Source organism: Lepus europaeus, unplaced genomic scaffold (genome assembly GCF_033115175.1).
Source record: "Lepus europaeus isolate LE1 unplaced genomic scaffold, mLepTim1.pri SCAFFOLD_3_1, whole genome shotgun sequence".
Lineage (NCBI taxonomy): Eukaryota > Metazoa > Chordata > Mammalia > Lagomorpha > Leporidae > Lepus > Lepus europaeus.
In genome coordinates this window covers 12,353,959-12,367,112 of record NW_026909276.1, presented here as the reverse complement: position 1 = coordinate 12,367,112, position 13,154 = coordinate 12,353,959, and positions in this window count along the sequence as shown.

Here is a 13,154-nt window from a genome sequence, read left to right as displayed (position 1 = left end):
CATGGGATACTGGCTAAAGTCGCCATCTAATGCCAACCTCTCATATGGCATTGGTTTGTGTCCCAGATGCTCCACTTCTGATGAAGCTCCCTTTTAATGACCAGGAAAAGTCAGCAGGAGATTCTCCAAGTACTTGGGCCCCTGTAACCCATGTGAGCCCCAAAAGAATCCCCTGTCTTTGGGCTGGCCCAAGGCTGGACATTGCAGCCATCAGGAATGAACCAGAGCATGGAAGATTTCTCTCAGTCTCTCCTGACTCCTTGAAAATATAAACATTCCCAGGTCCAGTGCTGCGGTGCAGTAGATTAAAGCCCTGGTCTGAAGTTTCGGCATCCCATATGGGTGCTGGTTCTAGTCCAGCTGCTTCTCTTCTGATCCAGCTCTCTGCTGTGCCCTGGGAAAGCAGTAGAAGATGGCCCAAGTCCTTGGGCCCCTGCACCCAAGTGGGAGGCCCTGAGGAAGCTCCTGGCTCCTGGCCTCTGATGGCACAGCTCTAGCTGTTGCAGCCATCTGGGGAGTGAACCAGCAGATGGAAGACTCCTCTATCTCTCTCTGCCTCTCCTCTTTCTGTGTAACTCTAACTTTGAAATAAATAAATAAATCTTTAAAAAAGAAAAGAAAAACATTTCCTATAACAACAAAAAATACAAGGATGTCTACTCTCATCACCTCAATTGTGTATAGGACTGAAACATGTAGTGGGAGCAATTAGTGACAAAAAGAAATAAAACTGGAACTTAGCTATTTAGAAAACCCTAATGATTCCATGAGAGGCTATTCATTGCCTGAATTGTGCAGCATGTCAAGCCATCGTTTGTGTTGCCAGCATTCCATATCAGAGCACCAGTTCTAATCCCAGCTACTTTGCTTCTGATCCAGTTTCTTGCTAATATGCCTGGGAAAGCAGCAGAGGATGGCCCAAGCCTTATGTGCCTGTTACCCAGTGTAAGAGACAATGATGTATTTTCTGGCTGCTGGCTTCAGCCTGCCAAAGATCTGGCTGTTGTAGCCATTCAAGAAATAAACTGTCATTCTTACTCTCTCTCCCCATCTGTCTCTGCCTATCTCAGATTCTCCAGCTTTTAAGATAAATAGGGGCCAACACTGTGGCAGAGGAGGTTAAGTGGCCTCTTGTAATGACAGCATCTCATATGGATACCAGTATGGGTTCCATCTGCTCAACTTCCATTCCAGTTCTCAGGTAATACACCTGGGTCCAAGGTCCAAATGCCTGGGCCCCTGCAACCACGTGGGAGACCTGGAAAGAAGCTCCTGGCTCCTGGCTTTGACCTGTCCCAGCCCTGGTTATTGCAGAAGTGAACCAGCAGATGGAAAAACTGATTCTCTCTCTCTCTCTCTCTCTCTCTCTCTCTGTGTGTGTGTGTGTAACTGCCTTTCAAGTAAATAAATATTATAGCAAGCAAACATAGCAAATAAATATTTTTCAAGATTTCTTTCATTTATTTGAAAGGCAGAGTTACAGGGAGATAGATCTTTGATCTTGGTTCACTGCCCACATGTCTACAGTGGCATGGCTGGGGAGCCAGAAGCATAGGTTGCAGAGGCCCAAGCACCTGAACCATCTTTCCCTGATTTTCCAGTGCATTAGCAAGAAGTTGGATAGGAAATAGAGGAGCCAGGACTCTAATCAGTGCACACATGGTATAGTGGAATGGCAGGTGGTGGCTGGACTAAAATAGATATATCTTTAAAAAGGAAAATTAAAAAAAAACTATTAAATCCAAAAATGAATTCCATAGAGTTGCAGAATACAAAATCAACCAGGTTGTAGTAATTGTGCTACATCAAAAATGTTTGAAGCAATGCAGATTTATCTTGGAGAAGGACAGTCTGAAAGATTAATGCCAACCAGCACGGCAGCTCAATAGGCTAATCCTCCACCTGTGGCACTGGCACACCAGGTTCTAGTCCCAGTCGGGATGCCAGATTCTGTCCCAGTTGCCCCTCTTCCACTCCAGCTCTCTGCTGTGGCCTAGGAGTGCAGTGGAGGATGGCCCAAGTGCTTGGGCCCTACACCCTCATGGGAGACCAGGAGAAGCACCTTGTTCCTGGCTTCGGATTAGCATGGTGTGCCCGAGACCAGCTCCAGCCAGTCCAGGGGCCCCAAGGTGTGAGAGGTGTCAATGCTTGAAGAAATGAGAGACACTTACAGCAAGGCTGATGGCATGGCTCTGGCTTTCGAGCACCAGACTTTATTTTTATATTATAAGCCATATATTGATTTTTTCTTCTTACAATGAAAAGCCTGTTGTCCATTTTTTCTAATTACAGTTTTTTTGATTTTCAAGGGCATACTCAGAGCATGGGTTACAATCACAGACAGGTGCAAGATAACAGGCTGCCCACACAAGCCAAGGCCTCGAGTGCTGCTGAACTATGCAGAAATTGGCTACATAAGCTAGAATAGTACCTTCCTAATCTTTACTAGAAGCCCCAAGTTCAAAGCAGACCCCTTCTTCTACACTAACATTCTGCGTGATTAATCTTCTACAAGGCAATTGACATTTTGGAGGTTATGGGACTAAGTGCTCTTCCGTAAAATTAGGAATACAGAAATCATTAGCAGGACCACCAGGAAGCTCCAGCTTGCTTATGCAGAGTGTAGTTCCCATCAAACCTAAAACCACCAAGAGGACCGCAGCTGTCCTTCTCATGCCTTGCTGAGACAGACCTTCTGCTGTGACCTTGTCAGCCAGCTGAAGTTGCACCGGCCACAGTGCACCAGCTGCAGTGGCCATTGGAGGGTGAACCAATGGTAAAAGGAAGACCTTTGTCTCTCTCTCTTACTGTCCACTCTGCCTATAAAAAAAATTAATGCCTTGCTAGTGAATAAATGTGGAATCTGATGTTTCAGAGTAAAAGATGGAAGCATATGAACGTGTATTGTTTCCTAGGCTGCCATAAAATCATGACAAAATAGGTGAATTAAAACAACTAAAATGGGATAGGCATATAAAAATGTGGATCAAATATATATTCTTTTTCTGTTCTGGAGGCTGGAAGTCTGATATCAGGGTATTGGCAGGGCCATGTTCCTTCTAATGGCTCTGGAGAAGAATCCCTCCTTGCCTTTACCTAGCTTTGGATGATTTCCTGCAATCATTGGCATTCAGTGGCTAGAAGCTGTATCTCTCTAACTTCTGCCCTGGTTGTCATGATGTCTCCTTTCTGTGTGTCTTCATATGGCTTTCTTTTTTTAATATTTTATTTTTTGACAGGTAGAGTTACAGACAGTGAGAAGCAGAGACAGAGAGAAAGATCTTCCATCTGCTGGTTGACTCCCCAAATGGTGGCAACAGCTGGAGCTGGGCTGATCCAAAGCCATGAGCCAGGAGCTTCCTCCAAGTCTCCCACATGGGTACAGGGGCCCAAGGACTTGGGCCATCTTCTACTGCTTTCCTGGGCCATCAGCAAAGAGCTGGATTGGAAGAGGAGCAGCCTGGACTAGAACTGGTGTCCTTATGGGATGCCGGTACCACAGGTGGAGATTAAACTTCAGTGTCACAGCACTGGCCCCTATATGACTTGCTTATAAAATCAATACATAGAGCGGCAAGATGGCAGAATAGGAAGGGAGCACACTGATAGTCCGGGAAGAGACAGTTTAATAAAAGTGGAGATACTGCAGGTTCAAGGAAGAGTAGGGGAAGAAACAGCAGAGGAAACTCTTCTGGAACTCATGATTCACAGTGGACCTGTGTGGAGAGCGTGGGAGCCCAAGTTTGGGACACCAGCAGCAGACTGAACACACCAGCGCTGGAATGCGAGGTGAGCCGAACCTAAATAGCCCGAGACACTGGCAAGGAAGCAGAAAGAGGAGACTAGAGGGAACGAGGCTTGAAACCCCATGGGGAAAATTTCACCAGGCTAACTAGAAGAGAGAGAGAAAAAAAAAGTGACCGATACAGACACGAGTTTCTCTCTCTCCGCTCACCTCTCAAAGGCAAGGAAGACAAAGAGCAGGTGCCATTATGAACATACGTCATAAGCAGGGTGACCTCAGGTCTGCACCGCCCCTAAGCCTAGCAGAAAAACCTGACTCTGGGAGGGTGAAATAACAGGAGATTAGGATCTAACTTGGCAACCCAGTGGGAGACTGCAGGAGAATTGGAGCCCACACTGAGGGCAGCAGAGATTCCCTGTGTGGTCCTTGGGAAAGAGCTTCTGATCTCTGGCTCCTGTGGGTATATCATTTGCCTGCTAACTACCTCCAATTCCATTCAGCTGTGTGGAATTACTTCCCTTTTGAATAAAAAAAAAGATTGAAAGAAAGAGAGATTTGCCATGCCTAGCCTGGAGTGTCACCTTTGGCACACCTTCAACCCTGAGGAACCAAACAGAGCTCTCAGGCCACACTCATCTCAAGCCTCTAAGGCTCCATCAAAATCAGACAGTCCACTTAATCTAGAGCCATAGTATAACAAGAAAAAACACCACAGTGAAGAAACCAAATATCTCCAACGTGCCAAACAACAAATGCAAAAACCGAGGTAACAAGAACAAGGAAGACATTATGATGCCCCCAAATGAAAAAGACACCCCAATTCAATATTATGAAGATGATGAGATAGAAGAAATACAAGAAGCAGATCTCAAAAAATTGATAAGAGCATTAAGAAGTTCTCAAAAACGAATTCTTAAACTACAGAAATCCTTAATGGACAAGATAGAAAATCTCTCTCATGAAAATGAAATATTAAGGAGGAATCAAAATGAAATGAAACAACTACTAGAACAAGAAACTGTGATAGTGATGAGAAATCATAATGAAATGAAGAATTCAATAGATCAAATGACAAACACATTAGAGAGCCTTAAAAACAGAATGGGCGAAGCAGAAGAGAAAATATCGGACTTAGAAGACAGAGAACAGGAAAGGAAACAGGCAAACCAAAGAAAAGAAGAGGAAATTAGAAATCTAAAAAATATTCTCAGGAATCTACAGGATACTATTAAAAAACCCAACATTCGGGTTCTAGGAGTTCCTGAAGGCATGGAGAGGGAGAAAGGATTAGAAGGCCTTTTTAGTGAGATACTAGCAGAAAATTTCCCAGGTTTGGAGAAAGACAGAGACATCTTAGTACAGGAAGCTTATAGAACCCCTAATAAACATGACCAAAAGAGATCCTCACCACGACATGTTGTAATCAAACTCACCACAGTGAAACATAAAGAAAAGATTCTAAAATGTGCAACAGAGAAATGCCAGATTACTTTCAGAAGATCTCCAATTAGACTCACAGCTGACTTCTCATCAGAAACCCTACAAGCTAGAAGGGAATGGCGAGACATAGCCCAGGTACTAAGAGAGAAGAACTGCCAGCCCAGAATGTTATATCCTGCAAAGTTCTCATTTGTGAATGAAGGTGAAATAAAGACTTTTCATAGCAAACAGAAACTGAAAGAATTTGTTGCCACTCATCCTGCCCTGCAAAAGATGCTTAAAGATGTGTTACACACAGAAACACAGCAACATGGTCACCAATATGAAAGAAGGTAAAGGAAGGAAACCTCACAGCAAAAGATCACAGGAAGCTCAATTTCTCTTTGACATAGAATTAAACTCTGATGCTCTGTTAAATCAATGTGTTAAAGTAATCTATTATGTTCTCTTGATGTCTGTTAAATTCTAATTGTTCAAAAACAGCTGAATTTTTATTAAGAGCTATGGGTTATTTAAATATGTGCTTATTTTCAAAGATTTGAATAATCACCTTGTAACAATGATCAAATTTGGTCTATGTTACGTTATGATTTTAAGGAATCTTATTTCAACCAGATATTTTGGATTTTAAGCCTTCTTGGCATTCTTGACAGGCATTCAAAAAATCAAAGTTCCAAGCAATCTAGACTCTAAAATTTCCAGTAAATCTTGGACTTTGGTTTTTCCAGCTTGGGCCCAACTGAAAAAAATCAAAGGACCTATGTCTCTCATCTTATAGAGACACCAACTAATCAGGCTATTTGGATTATATTAGAAGTACTGTCAAGATGTGACGTGGTACTAAATTTTAAGTTTCTATAATGGAAAATGCTATTAATACAAATGTTTGAGAATTAAAAAGTCTAATGATCTTGTGTTACTAGACATGAGAGTTATCTTAATGAGAAAGCCCCAGAGGCCTAAAGGGTTAAATACTTGTAAAATCCTACAGGTGCTTTCAAAAATACTGTGAAGTAAGAAAGTGCCTCTTGTTGGTTGATGAGTTTTTAATTTTAAACATGGCAACTTAAAGTGTTTTGTCATCCACAGTTATATATGATTTGCTGCTCATAAAACTAAAGCGTTGTTGGTTCTGTGTTTAGCTGTCCTCCTATAGGTTCCTATGGACTTTTTCCAGCAACTTCTATTGTATTCAGTACTTTGGGACGGCTTGTAAACAGATGAAGCCAATAATGTGTTAACAGTACCAACTGAGAGAAAGTATGATTAACTGAGGTTACTAAAAACAAAAAGCAATTCAAATCAATTGGCAATTTACAAAAAGAGTTAAAGATTTTAAAAGCTATTATTAAAATTGCTATATGGGTCTATTATGTTATGTTATATGTGTGTACATATTGTATGTACACATGGGGAAATTTTATTAAGAATTTTATTTAATTGGCTTATAGATAAGATTGTCCATAAATTTAAGCTGCTAAAATCAATCAAAGATACATTTTAATTGGTGTGACCTGAATCTGTGTATCATATGTTTTAAACGTGTTGGTAGAAAGAAATTAAAAACATTTTAGATGGTTGTGCTTAAGTTTACTGGTTAAACAAACTACACCATGTTAGATATTTAAGAGGTGTTTTCAAATACATGATTCTTAAAATTTATAGAAGGCATTGGACCTTCTGGTAAATGTTTTCTTAAGTTGTTATCTAATGGTTGAAACTGTTTGCCAAATATTCATGTAATATTGCTATTGTCAGCAAGCGATCTAGGACTTGCTCACTCATTTCTCTATTCTAAGCCCAACTTGTTCTTTCATTTCTCTATTCTCTTCAAGGTAGGAAACTAATTCTATTATGAAGGAATCTGTAGGATGCACAATTTAATCTTTAGACCTTATAAAAGAGATGGCTAACATTTTTCTGTAATAGCATAGCCAAAATAAGAGCTTAAATAATAATCTCATAGCTAGATTTACTTCGCCATCAGTGAAGTAAACAGTAAGTAGAAAAAACCTCTCTTTCAGACCAAAGGGAAAGAAAGTCCTTAAGTGAGAATATAATTTTCCTCATGGGCATTGTCTACTTTAGAAAAACTACTACAGAACATGCCTGTGACTATAGACTTGTAGTTCAGGCCACTGAAGATTAGAGATGGGACTTGGGCACTCCCTTGACTTGCATCCTCTGGTCTGCTTTAACACAAACCAGGAGGAAAAGAAAGCTAGGCATCAGAAGCAATGGATGGCAGGCCTATTAATGGCTGATCTGTACAATGATCTGCCCTCAAGGAGACCCAACAGGCCATTCTACTGCAGTGGCTTTCAATGTGGTAAGCCTTGGCTTCAGCAGAAGTCAACTTGTGAAGAGCCCTGGCAGCTCTGCCAAGAGTTGGATCACTGGAAATGGACCTGCCCTGGAGTCGAAGGATGCCCAGGTCAGAGCCACAGATCTTACTGGCTCTAAGCTGAAAAGCCCTTCACTCAGCCCAACTTCCAAAGTGACCACTGCAGCTGAGGGGATGGTCAAGTAGGGTCAGCAACATTGCAGGCAGAACTGTAAATTTCTTGTTAGAGATGCCACCTGCCTTTACCTGGCCAGCTCTCTTCCCAGGCCAGCTAAGTAATGAAAGTCAACAGAGTGCCTTCCCCTAGGAGGTTCACACCTCCCTTAGGATGTACCCAATGTGAAGAGATAGATAGGTCTGTGCCTCTTAACTTACAAGGCCTAAAGCCCAACAGATTATTATCAAGCCCCTTCTGTCAGGTTCTATTTGCCTCTCAATCAGAAAACTTAATTGTAGCTTAGACAGCACCGTTCTTAGCTCCTCTAATAATGACTCTGTCCTTTGTTCTAGACTCTGTCTAGCACACTTGGGCCTCATTCCTTCATAATCATAACCTCTACTCTACCTCCAATGGCTTTACTCCCAACCTGTGTGTACTGATGGTCCTCTTGCCCACTTAATGCTGTATAATTGTTCAGACCTGATTAATGCCACTCTTAGGATCATTGGTTACTATCCTCACCCTGTCTTTTATGACCTTGTCTAAATATGATCAGAGTCGGTGAACTTGGAAGGCTTCCATAGCCTTGGCAACTCATGACAACAGCCTAGGGTGGTTACTGGTGCCATAAACTAGAGTGTCAATTTGTTGGGTCAACAACAGGAGTCACTGTGCACTTGCTCTTCATGTGGGATCTCTGTCCTTAATGTGCTGTACATTGTGATTTAATGCTATAACTAGTACTCAAACAGTATGTTTCACTTTGTGTTTCTATGTGGGTGCAAACTATTGAAATCTTTACTTAATATATACTAAATTGCTCTTCTGTATATAAAGAGAATTGAAAATGAATCTTGATGTGAATGGAAGGGGAGAGGGAGCGGGAGAGGGGAGGGTCATGGGTGGGAGGGGGAAGCCATTGTAATCCATAAGCTGTACATTGGAAATTTATTCATTAAATAAAAGTTTAAAAAAAAGTATGCAGGGTTTAAGCTTTAGAGAGCCCAAGGGTGATACAGAGGAAACACAACACCTAACCAATCTAACCCTGAGAGTCCTTGCCAATGGGTACAGTGTGGATTTCAGAGGAAGGACACTGCAGAGGGCAGAGACATGTGCAGCAAGGCTGCATAATCAAGGCCTCCATGAAGAGTGTCTCGTGTGAACTTAGAGGTCTCTCCCTACTTCTGCCCCCAAAATGGGCAGATTGCTATGATTCCCCTCCATGCTCTAAGCCTCTACATGGGGTACACAGAAAGCACATAACTTATTTCTCTGTGAACAGGTCTATGGACCAAGGGTAGCTACCTCAGGGGATAACACGGGTGCCTGGCATTATTCAAGATTCTGGATTTGAGTGCAATATGGGACATTATGACTATTGAATTACACCATAAAATATGAGTATCATTTGGATTACCATGAGAAAAAAAGGAAAGTTGGGGAGGCTATGAATGTCCAAAGAAAGCAAAAAAAGTTAGATCTGACAGTTAAGTTTTACCAAAACCAGTGCCACGCTGAGAAATACAGATGAAAAAGATTATCAGGGCCGGTGCTGTGGCGTAGTGGGTAAAGCGGCTGCCTGCAGTGCTAGCATCCCATGTGGGCACTGGTTTGGCGAGTCTTGGATGCTCCACTTCCAGTCTAGCTCTTTGCTATGGCCTGGGAAAGCAGTAGAAAATGGCCCGAGTCCTTGGGCCCCTGCACCCACATCAGGGACCTGGAAGAACTCCTGGTCCCTGGCTTCAGATCAGTGTAGCTCTGGCTGTTGCATCCAACTGGGGAGTGAACCATCAGATGGAAGACTCTCTCTCTCTCTCTCTCTCTCTCTCTCTCTCTCTCTCTCTCTCTCTCTCTCTCCCTCTTCCGTGTAACTCTAACTTTCAAATAAATAATAAATAAATCATTTTTAAAAGGAACTTATGGGATATGTACTCCATGGAATACCGACAGAGGTTAAAAAAATCATTTAACTTGCAACAAAATGGATAAAACTGGAAAACATCATACTTACTTAAGTAAGCCAGTCCAAAAAGGACAAATACCATATGTTCTCCCTGATCTGTGATAACTAATAGAGCACCTAAGGTAATCTATAAAAATGAAATTTACACTTTGAGAAGCAATGACTGAATAGCCCTTGTCTCAACTATTGAGGAAGAGGTTTTTTTCATATTATTTGTTGAAATCTTTAATTAGTATAGTTAATCATATGTGTAAAAAGTTATTTGCAAATATATCTTAGCGAAAAAGAAGAATGCAAATAGGAGAAAGAAAGGGTGTAGGAGTCTGGGTGGGAGGGTGGGTAAGGTTGGAAGAATCACTATGTTCTTAAAGTTTCAATTATGAAATGCATGAAGTTTGTATTCTTTAACTAAAAGGTTTCTGGGGAAAAAAGATAGAAGAGCATTCCAGGAAATTTTTCATTTTGATGATTTGGGTCAAGGCTACTTGGTAGTAATATTTAAAAAGAAAATAAATTATGTGTTTTTCATATTATTTATTTTTAATGATTAACTGGTTTGTTTTGAAAGACAGTTTTGGGAGAGAGGAGAAGACAGAGAAAGATCTTCCAGCTGTTGCTCCACTCCCCAAATAGCTGTAACAGCTGGAGCTGGGCCAGACTGAAACCAAGAGCCAGAAGCTTCATCTGGGTCTCAAACATGGGTGGCAGGTGTCGAAGCACTTGGACCATCTTCTGTTGCTTTCACAGGTGCCCTAAGCAGGGAGCTGGATTGGAAGTGGAGCAACCAGGAAACAAACCAGAACCCATAAGGGATGCTGGCATCCTAGGCAGCTGTTTAATCCACTGTACCACAATGTCACAATGTCAGCACCAGGTTTTCAATTTAGAATTGTGTGGCATGAGGTGCCATTTGGACAGCTACGAATAAACACTCAACAGGGCGTAGATATAGTGGTATACATGCTGTGCAAGAAATACAAGTTGGAAGGAAACAGACATGTCAGACCAGATAGGGTCAAACCTGTCAAGGTGAATTGCAGAGTGGAATCAACAAGATACCAGTAAAAAGAGAAGAAACCATCAGTGATGTCATGATACAAACAGGATGGCTTCCAGAAGGCTGTCTAGTAGTTTCAACTATGGCAAGGCAAAAGATTCTAGAAGTGAGGCAGTCATTTAGGCTAGTGCCCTAGACCTACAATAACATTTCTGGTTGTCTTTCCAGCACTGGCTCCTAATTCTAGACTTTTGCATATCTACACACCAGAAGTCAGTGTTGACAACTCAAGCAAGTAGGCTTCTGCATCTCAAATGAGAGGCCAGGACTACATTATTGTCTCTCAGCTATGACTTTGTTCCAGCCCTGTTTGCTGTGCGGCATTTGAAGTGTGAATCCGTGGATTAAAGGTCTGTCTCTCTCTCTCTCTCTCTTTCTGTGGCATAGCAGGCTAAGACTACACCCATGGTGCCAGCATCCCATATGGGCAAAAGTATGTGTTCCTGGAAGCTATTCTTCTTCTTTTTAAGATTTATTTATTTGTTTGTTTATTTGAAAGTAGAGCTACAGAGATGGAGAGACAGAAAGAAAGGTCTTCTATTCACTGGTTCACTCCCAAAATGGTCACAAACATCTGGAGCTAGGCCAATACAAAGCCAGGAGCCAGAAGCTTCTTCCAGATCTCCCATGTGGACGCAGTGGCCTGAAGACTTTGGCCAACCTCTACTGCTCTCACAGGTCATAGCAAAGAGCTAGATCATTAGGAGAGCAGCTGGGACTCAAATTGGTGCCCATATGGGATGCCAGCATTGCAGGCAGAGGCTTAACATATTAAGCCACAGCACTAGCCCCAGTTGTTCTTCTTCTGATCCAGCTCTCTGTTTATGGCCTGGGAGACCCAGAGGAAGCTCCTAGCTCCTAGCTTTGGATCAGCCCATCTCCAGCAGTTTGGGCCATTTGGAGAGAGAATCAGTGGATGGAAGACTTTTCTGGGGCTGGTGCCATGGCTCAATAGGCTAATCCTCCACCTGTGGTGCCGGCACCCCAGGTTCTAGTCCTGGTCGGGGCACCAGATTCTGTCCTGGTTGCTCCTCTTCCTGCCCAGCTCTCTGCTGTGCCCCGGGAGTTCAGTGGGGAATGGCCCAAGTGCTTGGGCCCTGCACCTGCATGGGAGACCAGGAGAAGCACCTGGCTCCTGGCTTTGGATCAGCGTGGTGCGCCGGCCACAGTGCGCCAGCTGCAGTGGCCATTAGGGGGTGAACCAATGGAAAAAGGAAGACCTTCCTCTCTCTCTCCCTCTCACTGTCCACTCTGCCTGTCAAAAAAATTTAAAAAAGACTTTTCTGTCTCTCCTCTCCCTGTAACTCTGCCCCTCAAATAAATAAATAAAATCTTTTTTCAAAAAGGTCTCAATATATTTCCATTTACTTCTTCTTTTCTTTCAAGTATATGCATATTTTAAGATGGCAAAATATTCAAGTAAAGCAAAGATTAGAGAATTGTCTTTGGCTCTGATTATAGTTGATGCCATTGATAAATGTTTTGAAAAATGGAATAATTTGGCTGGTGCCGTGGCTCACTAGACTAATCCTCCACCTGTGGCACCAGCACACCAGGTTCCACTCTCGGTTGGGGCACTGGGTTCTGTCCCAGTTGCTCCTCTTCCAGTCCAGCTCTCTGCTGTGGCCAGGGAGGGCAGTGGAGGATGGCCCAAGTGCTTGGGCCCTGCACCCGCATGGGAGACCAAGAGGAAGCACCTGGCTCCTGGCTTCAGATGGGCATTATGCGCCAGCCGCAGCGGCCATTAGGGAGTGAACCAACAGAAAAAGGAAGACTTTTCTCTCTGTCTCTCTCTCTCACTGTCTAACTCTGCCTGTAAAAAAAATGGTATAATTTGCCTGAAAACATAACTTTGCAAGTATGAAATATTCCTAAGTAGTCTTCTAACTATGGAGAGTTATTTAAGGATGTGCAGTAGATTCTGTCCTCTACACAATTTCTGATCTGATCCATGAAACAAGTTCAGTCTCTAAAAAGCTTTTGAGGACACCCTACATTAACAATTCAAAATATAACCATTTTAATTAATTGTTTCTGAGGTAGCAAATTCTTCTCTAAGTTTCAACTCAAACCATGTAAAAAGTCTTGTAGCTATGGCAATAAAAAAATTGAAACCAATGTACATTCAGCTCAGATGTCTTTAGATCTTGCAGCCATGCTTACTTTATCTTATATAAATCCTGATTCTGACTTATGTTTCTTTATGCTTTTCCAATTTATTTAACAAAATCTCAGAAAGCTCTTAAAATACAATATGAAAGAAGCTAAGGAACAAATAAACAACTTACTGGCAATATATTTATTTTCATTGGACTTGGCCACATGTAGATGTCTCTAGAATCTTATCTGCAAGAGAAATTACTTGGAGGGAGGGGTGAAACAGTCTAGATTCTTCCTAGATTCTACTGTGCTAGCAAGATCATGAAGGAAAGGCATATAGAC